This window comes from Cnephaeus nilssonii (genome assembly GCF_951640355.1).
Source record: "Cnephaeus nilssonii genome assembly, chromosome: 22".
Lineage (NCBI taxonomy): Eukaryota > Metazoa > Chordata > Mammalia > Chiroptera > Vespertilionidae > Cnephaeus > Cnephaeus nilssonii.
This window is the reverse complement of record NC_137093.1, coordinates 22,588,133-22,609,796: the sequence shown is the minus strand read 5'-3', so window position 1 is coordinate 22,609,796 and position 21,664 is coordinate 22,588,133. Positions and strand designations below refer to the sequence as shown.

The following is a 21,664-nucleotide window of genomic DNA, read 5'->3' as shown; positions in this document are numbered from 1 at the left end:
CAGAGTGGGAGGAGCAAGTCACCCCGCCCCGGCCCCCCAGGTCTGGGGCAGGCATTGCTAATCGATCACTGTGCTCTTTCCAGCCAGGCCTGGGTGTGACCTCGGATCCCCTGAACGCAGAGCTCCCGGATTCCAGAACCAACCGACTGGAGTGGAGCGTCAGGATGAAGCCGGCCCGATCGGCGTGGCTCCTGAACCAGGAGGTCACAGTCCGGGGTCAGGGCACATGCCTGGGTTGCAGGCTTGGTCCCCCCAGTGTGGGGCGTGCAGGTGGCAGGGGATCCATGATTCTCTCTCATCATTGATGTTTTATCTCTCTCTCCCTCTCCCTCCCTTTCTGAAATCAATCATATATATATATATATATATATATATATATATATATATATATATTTTTTTTTTTTTTTAAAGATGAAGCTCGATCCGAAACCTTGGGACTACAGATTCCAAGGGAATAAACAGAGGCCTCTTAAATGCCCTGTAGGCCACTGCCTCTCTCAGGCCCCAATATCCCCACGTCAGGTCACAGTTTTCAAAATCCTGTTAAAAAAACACATCCCCTCCTCCCAACCCCTTTCCACTCCCAGGAAGAAAATGCCAAACTTACCCAAGTGCAGAATGGCGGCTTCGGATGGTCTCTGTTCTTCGGGGGGGGGGGGGGGGGGGGGGCAGGGGGGAGAGGAGGGTTCTGTGCTTCACCCCCGACCCCTGGCAACCAGAGGCCTGGCCGGCCAGAGCCACCCGTGGCTCCCAGCTGATGAAACCTCATCACAGTCTCGGGCTGCGGGGGAGGCCCACAGTAGTGCACCGAAGTGGGGAGAGGCGATTCCCATAAACCCATCTGTTCTAGGCCATTCGGCAGACTCAGCGGAGCAAGGACAATGGGCCAGGTACAGAAGGTGCTAAGAGCAAAACTGGGAAAACAAGGGCCTCGCCCCCGGGTGACCTTTCCTCCCCTAGCATCCCCTGGTCCTGCAGTTTGCACCCCCAGACCCTTCCTCCCTAAAGATAACATCCAGGCCTCAGTTGTGTTTCAGCTCCAGGCCCAGCAACGCAGCAAAACCAGGCAAATGGCCCTGTGGCTGCCTCAGGACCAGCTGTATTGACTAATGACCCCCTGCCGGCCCCGACCAATCAGTGGAGACCTAGACCCTGAAAGGATGCACCTGGAAAGCTGCCGGATATTCTAATGCAGGGGTCCTCAAACTTTTTAAACAGGGGGCCAGTTCACGGTCCCTCAGACCGTTGGAGGGCCGGACTATAGTTTAAAAAAAAACTATGAACAAATTCCTATGCACACTGCCCATATCTTACGTTGAAGTAAAAAAACAAAACGGCAAAAACATCCGCATGCGGCCCACGGGCCGTAGTTTGAGGACGCCTGTTCTAATGAAACTGCCCCCACCCCTAAGATTCCCACCAGCAAGAGGGAAAAATACCCTCGAGCAAAGGGCCCAGCACTCGCTCTCCCCTGGAGGAGCATGCCCACGCCATTCCCTTCCCCCTTCTTCCCTCTAAGGGACCCCAAGAGACTTACAACCAGGGGAGCAATGGGCAGCGGCAGCTCATCCAGGGTAACCCCTGAACCTGCCTCCAAGACCCCCTTTTCTCTGACTCCCCGTGACTAAAGCAGCCCAGCCGGGGCGCTCCTGCTGTTTCTCCCGTGCCCTTCCTTGTTTCACTGTCCTGCGGGTGCTTTTGCTGCGGCCAATCAAGTCTCGCTTGCTTTGGTAACACATCCGCAGGTGGGGTTCACCTGGCTCCCCTTCCAGGATCCCCCAAGTGTGCTTGATTTTCCAGAAAGGCCGGCTCCCCCACTCCTCCTCCCTCTTCTCCACCTCTCCATCCTTACCCTCCTCTCCCCCTCTTCCTCCTTCACTCCTCCTCCTCGCTCCTCCTCCCACAGCAGATGAGGAAGCCGAGGCTCGGAGAGGTGAAAGGACTTGCCCCCATCACGGGGCTCACAGGGGTGGAGACAGGGTTTCAATCAGATCTGGTCTACCTGACCTCAAAGCCCTCCTCCTCCTCCTCCTTCTTTTTTCTTTTTCAATATCTTGTTTATTGATTTCAGAGAGAAAGAAACATCCATGATGAGAGAGAGAGAACCATCAAATCGGCTGCCTCTTGCACGCCCCCTACTGGGGGTCCAGCCTGCAACCCAGGCATGTGCCCTGATCTGGAATGGAACCGTGACCTCCTGGTTCATAGGTCGATGCTCCACCACTGAGCCACACTGGCCGGGCAAAGCCCCCCTGCTTAACCACTAGTCTGTGGCCTGGCAAGAGAACTTGTTCTGGGACCCAGGTTGTATTCCTAATGGAAATGTCTGTATCTGTGATTTTCAGACTCCAGCGAGCTCCGGCTCCCCCAGCAGCTTGCTCCCCCACAGCTGGCTGGGCGCCGGCCCCGAGGGTCCCATTCTGCTGTCTGCAGTGAGGTCTGGGAGTGTGCATGTCTCCCAGGCTCCCAGGCGAGGCTGCTGCTGGGGTCCCACTGGTGTCTGTTAGTCACGGACCTTTAGGGGTGATGTACGGGCTCCCCGTTGCATTGCGGAATGTCCTCTCCTTTGGGCCAGGAGGCTTTGGGGCTGCTGCTCACTGCTGGGTGACCTTGGGTGCGTCTCGCCTTCTCCGAATCCAGTGGTCCCATCTGTACAGCGAGGCAGGATGAGACGGAAGCGCTTAGTCCGCTGGGCAAGCCTGGCAGAAGGGGGTAGGAGAGGGGTTCGGAGTCAGGCTGGGTCTGACGTCTGACGCTAGGGAGCTGTGTGACCTTGGGCAAGTGACTTAACCTCTCTGTGCTTCCAGTTATTATCTCGGAAATGAACCAGTTAGACGAGATCGTTTTTTAAGTGTAAATCTCACTGAATTCACAGTGGAGGATGCGGGGGGGGGGGGGGGGGGGGGAGAGGTGAGGTTCTAAGGCTGGTCAGATGGTGAAGGACATGTTCCCCCACCTGCCCAAGCCTTTGAGGTGAACCAACTCCCTCCCTCTCTTCCTCCCTCTGTCCTTCTGCCCTCCCCTGCCCTCCCCTTGCCTTCCTGTTTCCTCTGCACACACGTTATTTTCTGCAGCCTTAGCTTTGCAATCAGATCTGTGGCCATGATCTGGGCACCCTCGGCAAAACCACTTCCCCTCTGTGGCCACAGCACCCTCATCTGTAAAATGGGCACGTGACACCTCCCCCGGCTGCATGGAAAGCGCTCGGTCGGCCCCTCTGTCCGTTCTTTAATGTGGAGGCAAAGGGCTGGGCTCTGGAGCCAGGCAGCCCGCTTGGAACTCTTCCAACCGACCAGCTGTTGGCCTTGGACGAGTGACCTAACCTTCCTCTGTCCCAGTTTCCTCATCGGTAAAATGGGGACAGACGTAATTACTTCCTAGGGTTGCAGTGAGGATAAGTAGCAAGTGCCCAGCACACTGCCCGGCTGTCAGCCGTTTGGATGATTCCCCTGATGATGGCGATGATGATGGGATGATGCAGACGCTGAGCCAGGCACGGTGCTGAGCTGGGGACAGAGCAGGGGACGAAATGCATCCCTTCCCCAAGGAGTTCCCAGTGCAAGGGAGAGACGCCCTCACAGGGAGGGACACGTTCACAGGAGTCAGTGCTGTGATGGGGGAGCCCAAGGGGCTAAGGGAGCCCAGAGCAGAGCCCCCACCCCCGCACCCCCTCCAGGCAGGGAAGGCTTCCCAGGAGCTGCTCCCCAAGCTGAGACCTGAAGGGGGAGCAGAGACCCTTTGAATAATATGAACATACTAGTGGCCCAGTGCATGGATTCGTGCACATTGAAAGGAAATTAATGAGAAGAGAGATTCGTGTTGTAATTATGTTACTGCAAAAAATTGCATGTCAAAATAGCATATGTAATATCTACACTAATAAAAGAGAAGTATGCAAATTGACCATAACTTCACGACACCCACCAGCCAATCAGGAGTGAGTATGCAATTAATCCGACAAAGATGGTGGTGGCCCCACCCCCCAGCCGTTCCAGGCCTCTGAGCAGCACGCAAGCAGGCGCGGAGTGGCCGGGCGGGGTGGGACGCCTGCTATGAGGGGGAGAGTGGGGGGCAGAGGGAGCTACAGGAGCGGCGCCAGAGCAAAGACTGAAGGCTCCGGCCGGAGCGAAGACGGAAGGCGGTAGCCAGAGCAAAGGCCTGGGTCCCGGGTGCCAGAGCAAAACCAGTGCCGGCAGCCAGGGGAAGGAAGGCCTATTGCACGAATCTTCATGCAACGGGCCTCTGGTAGTATTATAAAATTAAAACATGCATGCGATTGGCTCTAGTGAGAGCTTTATATGTATCATGCATGTGTGAGTTAACATTTATTTTTAAATTGCCAGTGCACGTCATATGTACCGGCCAGTCAGTCAGACGGACGGTAGGTCACTTAGCCTTTTATATATATATAGATGTCCATAAGGATTTTGTATAAGAAAGTAATTGGACAAGTGTGTTCATTGTAGCTAAAAAGTTGCGAATAATCTAATCAACCACCAAGAAAGTATTGATCAAATAAGCTAGGGTGCATTGAGTCAATGAAATAATTAACAGCTGGTAAAACAGGGTGTGAGGTACATAGACAGAATCTGGCTGCAAGCTGCACAGGATCTGAACGTAGTTAAAGGTTTGATGCGTTCTGCCCAGAAATGGTATGTCACTGCCTAGTCCTATCACGTATGTGACTTTTGCTTCCGTACAACATTTAATAAAAGCAAACCTGATAAAACATTGTCACCTTTGTTCAGTTGATACTTTAAAAAAAAACCCATTGCTGTTTTAATTTACAAAAAATAAATAATCCTATCTAATAAAGAGGGAATATGCTAATTGACCCTCACACCATTGCAAAGATGGAGGCACCCACAGCCAATAAGGAGGGAATATGCTAATTGACTGTCACGCCCTCAAAGATGGCGGCGCCCACATCCACAAGATGGCGGTGCCTGCCTCCGGAGTCCCCCAGTCCCCTCAGCCCCCCAGCCGCCCAGGGCCACCCAAGGCTCAGGTAACCAGGACCTGCCGAGGTTTGCTTTGCCAGCAGTGGCAGCAGCAGAGATGTGATGGGGCGTCGCCTTCCCCTGATTGTCGGGTCACCTCCCACACCTGAGGGCTCCCGGACTGTGAGAGGGGGCAGGCTGGGCTGAGGGACCCCACCCCTCCAGTGCATGAATTTTCATGCGCCAGGCCTCTAGTAGTAATAATAATAATAATAATAATAATAATAATAATAAAAGAGGGAGCAAGAGGTCATCAGGCCCCGGACAGGGGCAGGAAGGGCACTCAGGTGGAAGGAACAGCACGCACGGAGGCCTGGGGTGAGAGGCGCCAGAGTGGGGGGACACCGGCAGCCAGCGGTCTGGAGGCCCTTGTAGGGAGCACGGTGCTTCCCCAGCTGAAGTGCTCCCCGTGTGCGCTCAGCCAACGGGCACGGCTCCCAGCTGGGTTGGGCCGCCAGAGGGGCGGGCCGACCCCAGCAGGCCTTGCCACCAGCCACCACCCAGCAGCCCGGGCCCTGGCTGGCAGGGACAGCCTCCCCGCAGCCCCCACTCCCTGCAGCTGGCCGCCCCCGCCCTCGTTCGGCCCGGTTTCCTGCCCCTCCCTCCCGCCCTCCTCCCTCCAGCTGTTTCTCTGGCGGAGTCTGTCCCTGGCGGGACAGCAGCCCCAACCAGCTCGGAGCTCAGCACAGGCTGCGTCTCCCCAGGAGCCTGTGGGGTGAGGGTGTTCTAGGGCGGGGGCGGGGCTGCCGCTCTGTGGGGTCCGAGGGGATGTTGAATGAATAGATGAACTGCTTTCTGGGCACACAGCCACAGCCAAAGAACAGTGTGATGGGGAGAAAGAAGCCGGGGACCGGGCCTCCTGCACAGCCTCGCGTGGCCTGAAGTCCAGGGGAGCCCTCAGGAAGACCTGGGCGGAGACCAGCCTCAAGGTACCAGGGGTGGCTTTGACCCCATCCGCAGGGGGCAGGAAAGGGGAGTGCGAGTCCAGGAGAGACGTCTTCCCCTTTGGGTTCTTCTTAAAAGTTAACTTTCATCCAAATGACTAGCATTCTATTCAGATGTTCAGGTTTCCAAAAGGCATGCATGCGCACTGGAAAAACCAGCGAGCCCACCGGAGTTTTAAAAGCAGGAAGCTCAGCGTTTCCCTTCGTCCCTCTGCTAATCTCCCAGCAGCCCCACGAGGGAGGTGCTTTCCGAGTCCCCATTTTACAGATGAGGAAACTGAGGCTCAGCGAGGGGAGGGCACTGGCTCAGGGCTGCGGGGACAGTCAGCTGGGAGGTCAAGGTTGGAATGAGCCTGGCCGGCGTGGCTCAGTGGTTGAGTGTCGACCTATGAACCAGGAGGTCACGGTTCAATTCCCCGGTCAGGGCACATGCCCAGGGTTGCAGGCTCGATCCCCAGTGGAGGAGGGCAGCCAATCAATGACTCTCATCATTGATGTTTCTCTCTCTCTCCCTCTCCCTCTCCCTTCCTCTCTGAAATCAATTAAAAATTTTTTTATTTTTAAAGATTGGAATGAAATGAGGGTCATTACCACGGGGCAGCACTAACTCTCAGGACAGAGACGAAAGAGGGGTCCTAGCCCAGAGGTGGTCTTGCAGGTGCCCTCCCCATCAGTCACTCGCTCACCCACTCACTCATGGACCCATGATGGTTGTTGGGTGCCTGCAATGTACCCGACGCATGTAAGCATGTAAATGTGGATACACATACTCACTCCTCCCCCCCCCCATTTCTAAAATTAAATTTTTTGGGGTGGCATGGGTTAAAACGATGGCATAGGTTTCCAGTGTACAGGTCTATCATACACCACCTTCTACTGCACTGTGGTTTCACACTCACTTTTCCAACCTCGTGTCTGGTAATCTCCCTCGTGCTTCCCCTCGGACTGCGAGCTTCCTTCCCTGTCACCTTATTCCTCCACCATCCGAATGGCTGCATGGAAAACAGGTCTTGTCTTGGGGTTTATGGCATCATTTCTCATCGGGTTGTTCCTGGTGATGAATAGTGCTGCAGTGACCACTCTAGGATGTCAACTTTGGGCTTGTTTGTTTTTTTCTTAATCTTTTCTTCCTTCCTTCCTTTTCTTTCTTTCTTCCTTCCTTCCTTCCTTCCTTCCTTTCTTTCTTTCTTTCTTTCTTTCTTTCTTTCTTTCTTTCTTTCTTTCTTTCTTCCTTCCTTCCTTCCTTCCTTCCTTCCTTCCTTCCTTCCTTCCTTCCTTCCTTCCTTTCTTTTTGGGGTGTGTGTGTGTGTGTGTGTGTGTGTTTTATGGACAGTGTTCCAAAAGTGAAATCGCTGGGTCAAAGGTTTGCCTGTTTTTAAGGATGTTGAGGCTTTGGGACACATTTGTCCCCACAGGCGGTGCTGGCTTGAACTTCCCCGGCTCTGTACCGGGTGCAGTCTTCTCCCAGCTCTTCCTAGTCAAACTTCCCTGATGAGAAAGGTGAGAGGGAACATGTGGCCGCCTCACTTTACAGGTCTTTATGAACACGGAGCAGCCTTTATAATCTTGTTGTTCCCTTTTCTCTTATAATTATCCTCTTCAAGTCCATCTCCATTTTTTTCCCCCTCTGTTGGCTTGTGCATCTTTTTCTTATTGACATCTAAGAGTTCTTTGTATATGAAGGCTATGAACCGTTTGCCCTCGGTCTCCGTTCAAAGTATTCCCCTCCCCTCTCTGTTTTCAGATGAGCACATTTTAAATGGGAAAGCCATAAAGACGAGGTTTTTTTGGCAACATCACAAGAAAATAACACGTAATAATTAAGTGCAGCCAGCCCTCGCTCCGTATCTCGGGTTCCGCCTCTGCAGATTCAACCAACCGCGGGTCAAAAATCTTGGCGAAATAAAAAAGAAAAGTGTTGCTGTTGCTGACCTATGCTACGTGTAACTTAGTTAAAATAGATGCATCTGCATTATTTTTTTTCATTATTCCCTAAACAATACAGTAGAACAGCTATTTGCTCAGCATTTACATTGGGTTAGGTGGTATAAGTCGTCCAGAGATGATTCAAAGTGCATGTGAGGATGTGCGTGGGTTGTGTGCAAGCACCACACGGTTTCGTGTGAGTGGCTTGAGCATTTGTGGACTTTGGTATCCACCCGGGGTCGTGGAGCCAACCCCCCGCGGCTGCGGAGGGATGCCTGTCATGCTATTGGGGGTGAGTCTGCTCACTCAGACGGGTGTGGCTCAGAGAGGGGGGCGAGGCAGCCGCCAGGCCCTGGGTCTGCTTTCTCTTTCCACGAAGGGCCTGGGCCCCAGTTTCCCTTCGGGAACCCCCCTACTTCCTTTTCAAGACCAGCCTCCTTGCGGCGCTCGCTGTCTCTTTTGCTTCCTCCGACTTGCCCAAAGGAAAAACTTCTCCAAATGCCCGTGCCGCTGACATGAACAGCATCCGCTAATTCAGGCCTCTCGGCTGGCGGGAGGAAGGCGGCTTGGCGTTTTCTTAGAAGGTTTACCTGAAACCCGCGATGCTCCAGCCGTGGCGTGCCCGGCATTGAGAAGCCCAAGGGAGGAGTTATGTATCGCTGGGTACACAGGGACCTTCGCTGGACTCCTCCAAACTTCAGCGAATAGATAAACTTGACTTTGGGTAAGTACTTCCCTCTTTAGCTGAGCCCTTGTGAAAAGTCCCCCCCCCCCTCACCCCTCTAACGGGGTCAACACCTATCTCCACTAGGCTCTCGTGGTGCCTATACTCAACCATCACAGTGCCTATCACACTGTCTTGTCATTGCCTGTCCTGCTGTCTGTCTCCTCTTAGCCTGGGAGCTCCTTGAGGCCACAACAGGGTATTCTTCTCTCTGTATCCCCAGTCCCCTGCACAAGACCTAGCATGTAGCAGGTGCTCAGTTAAATGTTCATCGAAGAAGTAAAGTAGCCAGGCCTCAGTTTCACCATCTGTAAAATGGGATGAGGGAGCCAGCCTAAAGTCCCGTCTCTTAGATGTTTACTTAATAACTCCTGTCAGTTGGCAAACCATCTTATTGCTATAATTTTCTTGAATCCTCAGCATGGCTATTATGATAAAGGTGCTATTAATACGTCTGTTTGACAGATTAGGAAACTGAGTCCTGGTGAGGGGTTCTGATGCTAGACCTCGATGAAAGGCAATAGAGCACTATGGCTATGGGGTTGGGTTCTGTCGGGTGGGTTTGATCCTGGTCTGCCACCTGCCACCTTAGTGACAGAGAACAAGTTATGCCTTATCTTTATACCTCAGTTTCCTCATCTATAAAATGGGAGTATGAATAGTAATTACCTCCTAGGATTATTAAAAGATTAAATGAGATTATATATGAGGAGCATGTAGCAGAGGGCTTATCATGTAGCAAGGGCTCTATAAACATTAGCTATTATTCTGTTATCATTTCTATACCACCATGCTATCTACACCTGTGACTCCCATGTGAGCCAAGTAGAAATAATTACTGATTTCTTTACCAGTCGATTATTAATGCCCAGGTTCCTGTTAGTGTACAAGAAAACCAAAAGCTGATTTCATTCTCTTTGAGCTGTGCTTGCACAGGTGCAGGTATCAATGCCAGTTTTGAGGCTATGAAGTAGACTCAAGACTTTTCAAAGTGGAATCCTGGGATTACTGACATTCTGATCAATAATCATGAGAATCATGAGTGTTTCTTAGAGCTTCATTTTTCTGAGTCAGAATATCTGAGGGTAAGCGGTGCAAAGTCTGCATTTGGAAACCACTTCACGGAGGAGTTTGATGCACCCCAAAACTTAAGAACCGTTGTGGTAGAGTACTTGACCGTCTTTTTCCCTTGCCTTTGCCCAGGTTTCTGGGTTCTTCGCTGCACACTGAGGTTTGTCGTTTTCCTTTCTAAGCAAATATATATGTACTCTTTGCAAGTTATACCCTGTGTCAGCAGTTGAGGTCAGGAGGCATGGTGGAGAAGAAGTGAAACTTTGTTGTGTTGTACCACAGAAAGCAGATTATGTGCAGACTTGGGAAGTATCTTAAGCCACAGAATCCTTTCCTCCAATGAAAATATATGGAGGAAACAGATCAAGGTGGTGCTATCCTAATTGAAATAGGAGTGGAGGGATCCACTAAACATCACTCTCATCGCTAACGGACCTTTAAGAATCGTGATAGCCCTGTGGAGCAGGTGGAAGATTGCAGACCTACTCCAAATTGTTACGAGACCAAAGTTCTTGCCCTTTGCTGAATATGATCTGTGACCTTGGGCAAGGTCCTCTCTGGCCATAATCATCTGCACTGAGAAAAGAGAAATATGCAAATTGACCGTACCTTCGCGACACCCACGAGCCAATCAGGAGTATGCAAATTAACCCAACAAAGATGGAGGGTTAATTTGCATACGCAGGCATGGAGCGGCCAGACGGGGGGCGGAGGGAGCTACAGGAGCGGCGCTCTGGCCAGGAGCGAGGACTTGCAGGCTCCTGGGTGGATGGGAGCGAGGACTTGCAGGCTCCCTCTAGTTTGTAAATAAGAATGTTGTGTTTGTCAGGTCAGGGTAGTAGCTGTCATGACAGATAGACCCAAATGCATATAATGGCTCAAACAAAACAGGCGTTTATCATAAGGCAGGCATTTCTGAATGGAGGGTGCTCTTCTTCCACGTGGCGATTCAGGGACCCATTTCATGGCCCTACTGTCCCCGTGGACATGGTCACTGATGAAGGAAAGCATGGAGGTGGCATGCTTGCTTCTGAACTGCCTTCCACCACTGCCTAAGAACTAATCATGTGACCAATCTAGTTGCAAAGGGGGCTGGGAAATGGGGTTCCTAGCCAGGGTGGCTTCTTCCCAGTGACAGCTGTGTGCTGTAGAGGGGAGATTGGTTTTTGCGGACAACTGGCTGTCTCGGCCACAGATACGGTGGCTTCTTGGGTCTCTTCCATTCTCTGATCCTAAGGCTACATTTCTGTCAATCCCCATCAAATACAACCGAGAAAATTCCTACATTCCAAGCCCCTAAACACGGATTTCCCTGGAACTTAGTCAACAGCTGTTCTCGTTCCCTTCTGGAAGAAGGAAGCAAGAATAACAATTTTATTGAGCACAGCACATTTACTGAGCCAAAGCTTTTCATACCCATGATCTCACTCCCCTTACAACCCTGTAGAGAAAAGTCTCAGGATTATCGTCCCCGTTGTACAGATGGAGAAAATGAGGCTCAGAGAGGAAAAGGGGTCTGCCCAAGGTCACATAGGTCATAAGCCAAAGAACTGGGATTTGAACTCAGAAAATCCTACTCCTGCCCTAGGGTCTCATTGCCTGTGCATATGTATGCCAACACGTGTGCACACGCAGGTGTGTGTGTGTGTGTGTGTGTGTGTGTGTGTAGTGAAGTCAGGGTTTTCTTTGGGCCGTATTCCCCCCGTGCTGGGCACAGGGGCCGTGGAAATGCAGGGATCATGACCCAAGTCCCTAGAAGAAGCCAAACTTACTGATTATAAGGCAGCCGGGTGCTGTTCTTGCCTGAGGAAGCCCAGGGCGTCGGGGGCTCCCGGGTGACGCTGGGGTCTGGACCAAGCCAGGCACATAGTGGGTGCTTGGGATCGACTTCCTGTACGAACAAGCCTGCGGAGGAGGAGAGTTCTATGAATGTGAGAACTTAAGATGAGTCAGGCCCACTTCCTGTCCTTAAGGCCTTCCAGGAAGGGGAAGCAACCTTGTGGCACGTATTTTCATTCACTCACCCAAAGAACATGCGCTCGCACCTTCTGTGGGTCTGACACTCCGTAAGGCAGGATGATGAAAAAGACAGGATCACGTGCCCCCATTCGAGAGATGAAGAAAGAGAGGCCCTGATGGGTTAAGGTCATTTGGTGGGACTAGGACCTGGGGCTCCTGGTTCCCAATCCAGGACTCTTTTCATGAAGCCTCTCGGGGGAGGGAGGAGGCCCTGGGCCGGGCCTGGGTTGCAAAGAAGGAGGGTTGGCAGCCACTGGGTGCAGCTTCTGGACTCCAGGACATGCTGGTTTCAGGCAAAATTAGGAAACTTAGTTTTACTTCTCCTTTGGAAGCTCCCTGTTTTTGCAACGATGGGCACACGCCTGGTGGAGAAGCAGCAGAGTTCCTCGCCCCGCTGGATGGGACCGAGGGCAGGGGATTCTATGCGGTGCTGGCGAAGACAGAGACACCAATGTCCGCTTGGCACCTGTTGACCACAGAACACCGTTAGAGCCTCCACAGCCATCTGGCCTAGGGTTCAGATCCCAGCTCTGCCCCTTAACCTCCCGTGGCCTCAGTGTCCCCATCTGTCCAGTGGGAACAATCTCAGTGCCTACTTCCTAGGGTCCCGGTGGGATTAAAGGACTTCCTACCCATGAAGCACCGAGGACGGCTCGAGGTCAGCTCAGCGAAAGCCTTCCTCTTTGGATTCTCAGGCAAACAGGCATTGAGACGCGCCTTTGCACGTCTGGGCCGATGTGGGCGCCCGGCGCCTCGTGCCTTCAGGTCCCCAGGCCAGCCCCCCGGCTTCCGGCCTCGCCCCTCGGACGAGTCTGGGCTCCTGCGGCAGGAAGGTGCTCCCTCCAGCACAGACACACTCTGGTAACCCTGGAGTCGCAGCGGCTGACTCAGGAGGGCGGTCAGCTGCTACCCCAGGCAGAAAGTCGGAATCGGTTCTGCTTTCTCGGGACGTGAGTGGGGTTCTCTGATCCCCGCCCTGGGCTCGTGCTGAGGGCAACTCTTGGGCAAGGAGGTGGGTGAGTGTGAGTGGGCGAGGGGTGCAAGAACCAGCCGCTAGCGCGCTGGGTGGTTCCTTCTGGGACCATGGGCCAGAGAGAGACCGGGGAGCTGGCGAGAGGCCCCACCTCCTAACGCCATCACATTGGGGGTCAGGGCTTCAGTGTATGGATGGTGGGGGGAGGGCCCAAGCATCCAACCATAGGACTGGAGCTCATCCCGACTCCCGTTTTTTTCAGATGGAAAAAGTGAGGCTCAGAAAGTGAGAGGGACTTGTCTAAAGGCAGCGAGAGAGCCGGGACACAGCCTCCACGCACTCCCCTCGGCATTTGCTGAGCACCTACTGTGTGCCGGGAGCCTGGGAGACCGGGAGAGACGAGCCCTGCCCTCAGGGGTGTCCACAGAGTGGGGTTCATCTAGCCAGAAGGTTGGCTTTAACATGCATGGGGGGTCAATGGCCCCTGGCTCGCAAGCACCCAGGACAATCCCATCCATTATCCATTCAGTTCAGTAGGTGGACGCTGGGCCGTTTGGACCGCACGCTTCTTGTTCCACACACGTGAGTCAGTGCCTGCCTGGTGCATCCCGCGCACAAGGTCCTTCCTGCAGGCGCAGAGGGCGGGCAGCGCTGATGGGGGATGTCAGGAAATACTCCGAGAAGGAAGCATGCACTTGAGCCGGTTCCAGGGATGAATTGGCCTTGAGTGCTTGGAGGAGAAATTGGCCAGAAATAAAAGATATCTCCGTGGGGAGAGCAGCGTGAGCAGAGGGTGAGAGACTTGACGAGGAAGGGAATGTCTGGGGTGGTGGGCGGAGGACGCCGGGCGCGGCCGGAGGCAGTCTGGACCCTCTGCAGGGCCCTGGAACGTCCCAGCCAGTTTTCCGGGTGGTCCAAGGCAGCCCGTGTCACCGGAGCAGCATCCTCTTGTCCCCAGGCCTCATCCCCTCCACACTCGGTGCCTGAACTTGCACGTCTGGACGATGGAAGATTTCAGACGACCTCCAGCCGGTGGGGTTGGAGATCCCAGCTTGGCAGAGGGCACGCGGGTTCTCGGCTCACTCTCCTGGGCAGTCTGTTCCGTAAACCAGCGTGGAGAAGAGGCTGTTTCTTGGCGACCGTGGCTTTTTTTTTTTGACGGAATCATGGGCCCCCTCTCCTACCACGCCCGGGACTTGCTGACGGAGGTGGGCACAGAGGTTGGGAGAAAACGAGGTGTTTCTTCCAGGGTTAAAGAGAGTTGATTTAGGGTGGCACCCGTGGTCGGCCGGCGGCATGTTTACAAGAAGGGAGAGGGGCTGGCCGCTGCCCTGGCTGCCCGCTGCGCCCGGCTGGGCGTTCAAGTTTCCACTGGCCTCCCGGCCCGGCGGGAGGTGGGCGACTGACGTCAAGTGCCGGCCCTGAGGGAGCGTGTGCGATTTCCAATCTCTTTTATGACGGGCTGGACGCACAGGGGGGCCTCTTCAGCTGTCAGGGATTTGGGTCACGAAGAAAAAAGGGGGTGCCTGGAGCACGAACGGAGCGGCCGCCCGCTGGGTGGAAGCAGAAACCCCGCAGCTCCCAGGGACCCGTGTGGAAACCCGTTTCCGCGGCGTGCGGGCTGCGGGACCTCGGAAAGGTCACGGGCCTGCTCCGAGCCTCAGTTTCCCCCTCTGTGACCCGGGGATCATCCAGGGGCTTTCCTCCCAGGAGCAGGGTTGTGTGCGGTTCACGTGAGATCGCGTGCGGCACAGCATTGGGGCTGAAACCCAGAACACGGGGGCCGGAAGCCCTGAGCCAGGAGGGGCTGAGGAATGCCAGGGGTAGCCGGTGCCAGCGGCACGGCTTTGCCCAAGCCTTGCCCTCTGCTTCCTGGGCTGGCGGAAAGCATGGCACGGCCGGGCGGAGGCCTCGGACCGCCAGGCCCGCCTCTCCTGGGGAAAGCGGGCCAGTCTGGCCTAAATGGGCCTTTCTTCGGCTGTTTTGCCCCTCCCCTCCTGGTGAAAAGCCGCAGACATGAAGGAAATCAGGAGCAGGGCTCTGGGGAAGGGCAGGGCGGCTTCCCGGAGCCTGGCTGGGCGATGCCCTCACCTCCCCATCGCTGGTTCCTGGCGGCCTGGGAGAGGGCACTCCTCAGGCCCGGGGGGGGGGGGGCCCTGGGCCTCCCCCTGTCCTGCTGGGTGGCTCCCGGTCCAGGCTGACTGGCTTCCTTGTCCATTCAATGCACTGGAGTGACATGGTGCGTAAGATTGCCTAGGTTTCCAGGCTTTCTGGTCGCTGCATATTCTGGGTCCTCTCCCAGCTCCGGGGTCTCCCATTTCCCCAGCGCCCCGGGAAGCCGGCAGCGCCCCAGAGTCCCTCCCTTCCAGGAGCCGCCGGTGCTGTTCCCCGGCCTGAAGGAACAGGTAGCTTTCCCTCCCGAGTCCGGGCTGAGCTTCTGCCCAATCCTGTCTCCGTCACAATGGTCTTCCGGGGCCGGCTGCCCCTCTTGGAGGGATCACGGCACACGCATTGGAAATGTGGGAGCTGGGGCCAACGGTCCCATTTTACAGCCGGGGAGACTGAGGCCCCGAGAGAGGCCGTGTGCTCACTCACTTTTCTCTGTCAGCCAGCCCCCCCCTCTCTGCCTTTGACGTGCATCCCTCTTCCCCAGCTCCCCTGCTCCCCCCTGGCCCCCCGAAAGCTCCTGACCTTCTGGGCTCTTCACCGAAAGCCCCCAGAGCTGAGGGGCACGGCCACTTCCTGGGCGTGTGACCAGGGCAGCCGCGCGGCCTCGGAAGGGCCGGCCCCGGGCTGAATGCTCAGCGGTTACCGTCTTGAGATCCTGAGCACCTTCTGCAGAAGGAGCCCGCGTGTTCGCGCGGCACCGGCCCCCACGAGGGATGCGGCTGGTTCGCCGAGAGGTGTGAACATCCTGGGAGGGGTCGCGCTGGGGCTGGGGTGCTGCGTCCACGCCCTAGTCCTCTTCCTGCTTCTCGTCCGCCCGGTAGTAACTACCGCCCGGACCTGCCTCCCGCCTCCCGGGGCGCTCCCACGGGGTGGCCGTCCTTCAGCAACAGGAGGCAGCGGCCAGATTCACTCCCGTTTTACGGATGAGACGACCAAGGTGCCCAGAGACCAAGCCGCCTGCCTGGCTAAGCTGACTCTGACCCTGAGCATCCGGGCTGACACCGTGGGGGCCCCAGATGGCCCCTCATCCGTCTGTGACGAAGGCTCGGCCTTTACACCGGAGAAGAGAGGGGACGAGAGAAGCTGTCCCTGGGCAGAGCCAGGGATGCCTGAGTCCTGGAAAGTTCCTGGCACGGGGGCCTGGCACGGGGCTACCTTCTGAATTAGCCCGGCCTCTCTGAGCCTCGGTTTCCGCGTCTGCCTCCCTCTCTAGACAAGTTCTGAGCACAGGGCCCAGCACAGGTCAGTGTCGGGGGCTTCTACTCCCCTGGCCCCTGTGCCTCGGGGGCAGAGGAAGGGCTGATCTGTGGGCAGGGAAACCCCGCGGTTGACTGTCCAATCGGGGCACTTGGAGAGTGAAAGGGGCCCTCGGAGCATCTGTGCTGGGACAAGAGGCGGAAGCGGGATGCAGGCTCGCTCTACATACGTGTGGGCCGTGCGCGCCCGTGCCGGCCTCGGGACGCGGTGGCAGACAAGCGGGTGTCGGGGAGGGAGCGTGGCCCCAGCTGGCGGCTGAGTTCCAGCGGGGCCGCGGGGGACCGTGCTGCACTCGCCGCCGCTGACAGGGCCGAGGCGCAGCATCAGCCACCTGCTCAGGCCCTCTGCCAGATGTTCTGGAAACGTCTTCAGAGGGAGCCAGCGGCGCCTGAACCCGGCTGCCTGGACTGGAACGCGTGGTCCCCCCCCCCCCGCCCTGGCGCGTCTAGGGACAGTGGCTCTCACTGAGTGGCACCTGGGGCGGCGCCATCGGCGCGTGGGCACGGCGCTGTGCTCAGGCAGCCGCCTCGGGATGCCCCCGGAGACACCCGGGACCTCGGGGCTGCGTCCACACATAGTCGGAGTGTCACTGGGGATGTGGGTCGGTCCCCATAGCCCGCCTGCATCCTCCCCCTGTAAACCTCCGGGGAACGTCCCAGCTCCCAGCTCCCAGCTCCCGGCTCCCAGCTCCCGGCTCCCAGCTCCCGGCTCCCAGCTCCCGGCTCCCGGCTCAGACCGGCCCGGGAAGGCGCGGCGTTCCCCGGGGCGGGCTGGTGGCCAACGCGGAGGCTGGGAGTGGACGGCGTGGCCCACCCAAGGGAAGTATTCAGGGCGCTGCTTATCGTCTGCATTTTTTCTCCTCGGCCTTGGCGGTGCTTTCTGTCCCCACCCTCGTTTCCCTTCCTCCTTTGTCTCTTGATTTATGTCCTCCCGGACCCACCAGCCTCTGCGCAGATGTATTTCCCCCTCCCTTCTGGACAAGCCAACAGACAGACAGACAGACCTGCAAGCCAGGGCACTGGGCAGCTCCCCTCCCCTCCCCCCCCAACCCCCCCTCCCGCTCAGGGGGAACAGTCCCACCTGGGAAGGGGCTGGAAGGCAAGGGGTTAAGGTGGATGCTGAGGAAGTGTCCGCCGAGGTCGACATGAGGAAGTGACCCGTGCTGCCTGGGGAAGGAGGTGACCGCTTATCCTGTGTGACTCCTGGCAGCTGACCCAGGCTGGGGGTGATGGAACAGGGGCTGCTCCCGGTCAGTTTAGCAAAAAAAAAAAAAAAAGTCTCATTGGCTTCATGGGTTTTTCTAGAAGTTCTGCTGGTGGGGGTAGGGGTGGGGGAGGAGAAAGAGGGGTGACCTGCTCTGGAAAATAACCAAACGCAGGGAGCGTTTATTTCTGATTATTTTACTTCTGAGCTGTGACTCGAGGGCTTAGGGGACCCGGGAGGGGAGGTCCCAGACAGAGGCGCCCCCCCCCCACTTCACCAGGCAAAGGATTCTGCCCCCTTCGCTCACTGTGGCCTTCCTGTGCCTAGTACCGCGCCTGGCACACCGTGGAGACGTGTCAAATTAATGGAATGGGGGAAAAAAAAAAAGAGTTTCTGATGGAGAGCTAGGATTCAAACGCGATGTTGTCTGACTTAAGAAGGAGTTCTCGTCACACATCACAGTCAAGAGGCACTTTGGCTAGAGCTGGACTCTTTGTACAGGTAGCGTGACCCACCTGCCCCGGTTTGGCCTAGACCCGTGGTGGGCAAACTGCGGCTCGCGGGCCACACGCGGCTCTTTGGCCCCTTGAGTGTGGCTCTTCCACAAAACACCACGGCCTGGGCGAGTCTATGTTGAAGAAGTGGCGTTAGAAGACGTTTACGTTTAAACCATGTGGCTCTCCAAAGAAATGTCAGTCGTTGTCCTGTTGGTATTCGGTGCACGGCAGGCGCAGGCCAGGCGGCGTGGGGACCGGGCCTCGCTGCAGCCGCGTGGGGCTTCGGCTCTCAGCTGCCCGGGCCACCTGCCTTTATCTGTCCCGGGGGTTTCCGACCCTCCAGCCTCTCCAGCAAGTGGTTAGGATCCTGGTCTTTCCTCTGGGCTGAAACCAGCTGGGGTTTTTTTTTTTCTGTGGAGGGTGTGGGGGGTCAGGGGGGCGACTTTCTCAGCAAGACCCTTCCCAGGTCAAAGTTCGAGCTCTGCGGTGAGGACCGGTGACAGCACAGGGCTGGGGTGGAGGGGAGGGAGCCGGTCCTTCCTCCCCCAGAGCCTGGGAACTGGGTGGGATCTCACATTCCCCACGACCTGGCTGCTGGCAGGAGCGCTCACCCTTTCGTCAACTGCCTGGGCTGGAGCCAGGGCATTCCAAGGGGCCAGAACCTTCGCGAATGCCCAGGGCGCCTGTGCCCGGGACTGCCTCCTGCGCAGGGTGCAGCTGGGGCGGCTCGGGGCTCCAGGATCTCTCAGGGGTCCACCTGGCTGCACAGGGCCCCCCACAACCCCCTACTTGCCCCAGAGCCTGGCGTGTGGCGGCCGCACTGTCCAGAGGTGGGTGAGTCGGGTCGGAGGGCTCTCTGAGGTGGGATGGTGGACGTGTGTCGCCTGCAACGCTGCCCGCCCGCCCGGTGCACAGGCGGGGTCAGGGGGTGCAAAATGTAGGGGTCCCCCGCGGGCAAGTCATAGGAAAGTCAAGGGCGGTCACGGCGATGGCAGACGTGGGCCCTGGTGTCAGAATGGCCCCGGTTCAAGTGCCACCTCTGCCCCTTCCTGGCCGTGGGATCTCGGGCTCGTGGTTTTGCTTCTTGGTGCCTCAGTTTCCACATCTGCAAAATGGGGATGAAAATAGCCACCTTGAAGGTCTGCTCTGAGTAGAGGCGCCAGGTGCCCTGTTAGCGCCCGGTGAGTGGGGGTCAATGCCCTCACCCCCAGCCTCCCAGTTTCTGTTCCTCTCACCCCAGGGCTGCACCCCAGGACCCTGGGACGGCTGAGGACTTCTGAGTCCCCACAGGGAAGCCTTGCTGGTGAGATGCAGGGAAGTCTCGGGGAGAGGGAGGGATGCTACCCGAACGCTTGTCGCAGCCATCAGCCCATTTAAGCGGCTGGGCCCATTAGAACACGGACTCTGGGCTCCCTGGGACCCGAGTTTGAGTCCTGCTTCCAGCCGGTGCTGGTGATCTGATTAGGTTCCTTTCGGCACCTCATGATCTGCCGGGAAGTGGGGATCAGAGCCATGTCCTCCTGGCATGGGGGTGGGGGTTGGGGGGTGGATGCAGGGACCTAAGGAAGCTCCCGGGGAGACGCCTGGCTCCTGTCGGCGGGATCCTTTTCTCTCTTCTCGCCTTTATCACTGCGCGGCCTGCTCCGCCTGGGTTTGTGTCGAGCGCGCAGTGAGGCCGGGCGAGCAGAGGAGACGACTAAAGGACACCCCAGCAGAGGGACCTGCAAGAACCAAGGCTCAGGCCTGGGACCGCTGGGCTCCTGAAGCCAAGGGTGTGGGTCGGTTTGGAAGGACGTGAGCTGCGAGGTCCCCCTCCGCGACCCTTCCTTGACCCCAGGCGGGCGCTTCCTGTGGGTCCTGCAGCCCCGACCTGGGGCAGTAACCCCAGGGGGCTGACCTCACCCTAGCTGGCCCAGGGGAAAGGAGACCAGTGTTCACACCCAGGGGCCCCCGCCCCTCCTCTCTCTGCAGCTTATCTCGAGGGGGAGCCTGGTGTGTGGCAACGGCACTGGGGGATGCAAAGGATCGAGGGTAAGCACTTTCTGTATTTCATGCTGTTTAATCCCAGAACCACGTGCTATGTAACAGCTACTCCCATTTCCCCCCACTTTCCAGATGGGGAAACTGAGGCACGGGGTGGCTAAAGGATACTCCCTAGTCCCTTAGCTGGCTGGGATTAAACCCAGGCAGCCTGGCTCCGGAGCTGGATGCTCAGCTCCATTTAGCAAAGGCTTCGCACCACCAAGGCTCAGCTCAAATGTCACCTCCTCCAAGAAGCCCTCCTGATTTCCCCAGCCACCCATCTGTTTGCTTTGGATAGAGCCAGGACCACAAACTCAGCCATTTAAAGGGCCAGGCAGGACTCAAAAACGACCAAAGTAGGGACATTAATCACTCGCACAAAGAAATACATGTTCTCCCATGATGGTGGCTGGCAGCTGACCCTATGCCCCCCCTGGAAGAGTGGAGACTGGGCCATCTCCCTCCCACAGCATTTAGCAAAGAGGTGTGGCCCTTAGAAGGTACCCACCGGCTGCCTTTTAAATGGATGTGGGAAGGCACCCACCCATGCTGCTTCCTGGACTTGCCAAACCTGCTCCTGCCCCAGGGCCTTTGCACGCGCAGTTCCCACGACCTGGAGTGCTCAGGCCTTTTCTGAGCACTTGACCTCAGATAGCATCCCCTCCGGCATCTCTATGCCCTGCTTCTCTTTCTATTTTATCTGTAGCACCCTATCACCCCCCGCCGTTAGATTCATTTTGTATGTCAGCTTTCCGCATAGTGCTTGGATGCACCAGGTAATGCTTCAAAACTTGACCAGTGCAAACTCGTGTAATCCTCGCAACAGCCCTGTGAGGGAAGAGCGAGGATCACCCCTATTTGTCAGCGGAAGGAACTGAGGCACAGAGAGGCATGGTGACTTGCCTAAGGTCACACAGCTGGTGAGGGGCAGAGCAGGGATTCAACCCAGATGGTCTGGATCTGGATGTGTTTGCCTTTTTTTATGGTTTATGTTTGTTACCTGTCACCCCTCCCCCCCCCCCCCCCCCCCCCCCCCCGCCGCCGCCTCGAGAAGGCCAGCCCCTCCAGGGAGGGACACGTCTCTTTGTTCCCTGCTGTGTCCCCAGGGTCCAGCTCTGGGCTTGGTACATTATAGGTGCCCAATAAACATTTCTTAGAAGGAGGGAGGGAGGGAGACAGGAGGAGCCGAGAACTGCAGGGAAGCGTCCTTGGCTTTCGAGCTATCCGCTGCTGAATGTCAAGGCCATCTTATTGGAAGCTTCTCCGCTTCCTGGAGGGTTTGAGTCAGCCTGAGAGGGGCCCTGTCCCTCCCTCCCCCCCCCCCCGCCCTCCAATGGGGGCTCTGTTTTCTGACCTCTCCCAGGCAAAGGTGCCAAACCGCACTCCTGGAACCCTGGGCCCATGCTGAGCACACTTCCTCCCTTGACAGGGCCTCGGAGGGGAATGTTCGGGGCTGGAGACAGGAAGCTTCCAGAACAAGATGGCCTGGAGGGAGCGGGGCTGTGGGGCAGCCGGTGAGGGGCCTGGGCGGGGCTGCCCTGGGCCAGATGTGCTCAGGCCTCAGTGCTGCTCGGGGCACGAGCAGAGGGGACAGGAGAAGGCTGGGACGGGGTCCTGGGGCCGCAGCCTCCAGGGGTCTCCAGTTCATCCAACATCCCTGGCATCCGGCCCTGCTCTGAGCAGTTCCGGGGGAGCCCGGTGCCCGGCCGAGTCCTCCTTGGACCCTAACAGTGTGGACGGCACCGAGGGAGCGGCGGGAACACATTCCCCAGTTTCTCCTTTCCTGACAGTAGTAAGTAATCGAGACTGTGACAGGCACCAGGCCAAGCACGGCACCAGCCTTGTTTTCTTGAGCCCTC

The 21,664-nt window shown here is 56.9% G+C and overlaps 1 protein-coding gene and 1 long non-coding RNA gene across 7 annotated transcripts in view; one reads left to right on the top strand and one right to left on the bottom strand.

Moving 5' to 3' along the window:
* Positions 1–2,279: 2,279 nt before the first annotated feature.
* Positions 2,280–12,140, bottom strand: LOC307094082. Its single transcript, XR_013813038.1, has 3 exons — positions 11,690–12,140; positions 11,438–11,570; positions 2,280–2,699 (listed from the first exon to the last, which is right to left on the bottom strand). It is a non-coding gene; the product is annotated as an uncharacterized lncRNA (long non-coding RNA).
* Positions 5,760–21,664, top strand: part of CMKLR1 (chemerin chemokine-like receptor 1) — a 33,644-nt gene continuing 17,739 nt past the window's right edge. Inside the window, exons 1-3 of one of the 6 annotated variants that reach the window (XM_079762593.1) lie at positions 18,402–18,613; positions 19,024–19,086; positions 19,755–19,814. The gene's annotated coding sequence lies outside the window, so the exon portion shown is untranslated. Of the gene's footprint in view, positions 5,930–8,404; positions 8,595–15,624; positions 16,069–18,401; positions 18,614–19,023; positions 19,087–19,754; positions 19,815–21,664 lie in introns of those variants that run through there. The other 5 variants (XM_079762595.1, XM_079762594.1, XM_079762596.1 and 2 more) reach the window with 5 other exon arrangements.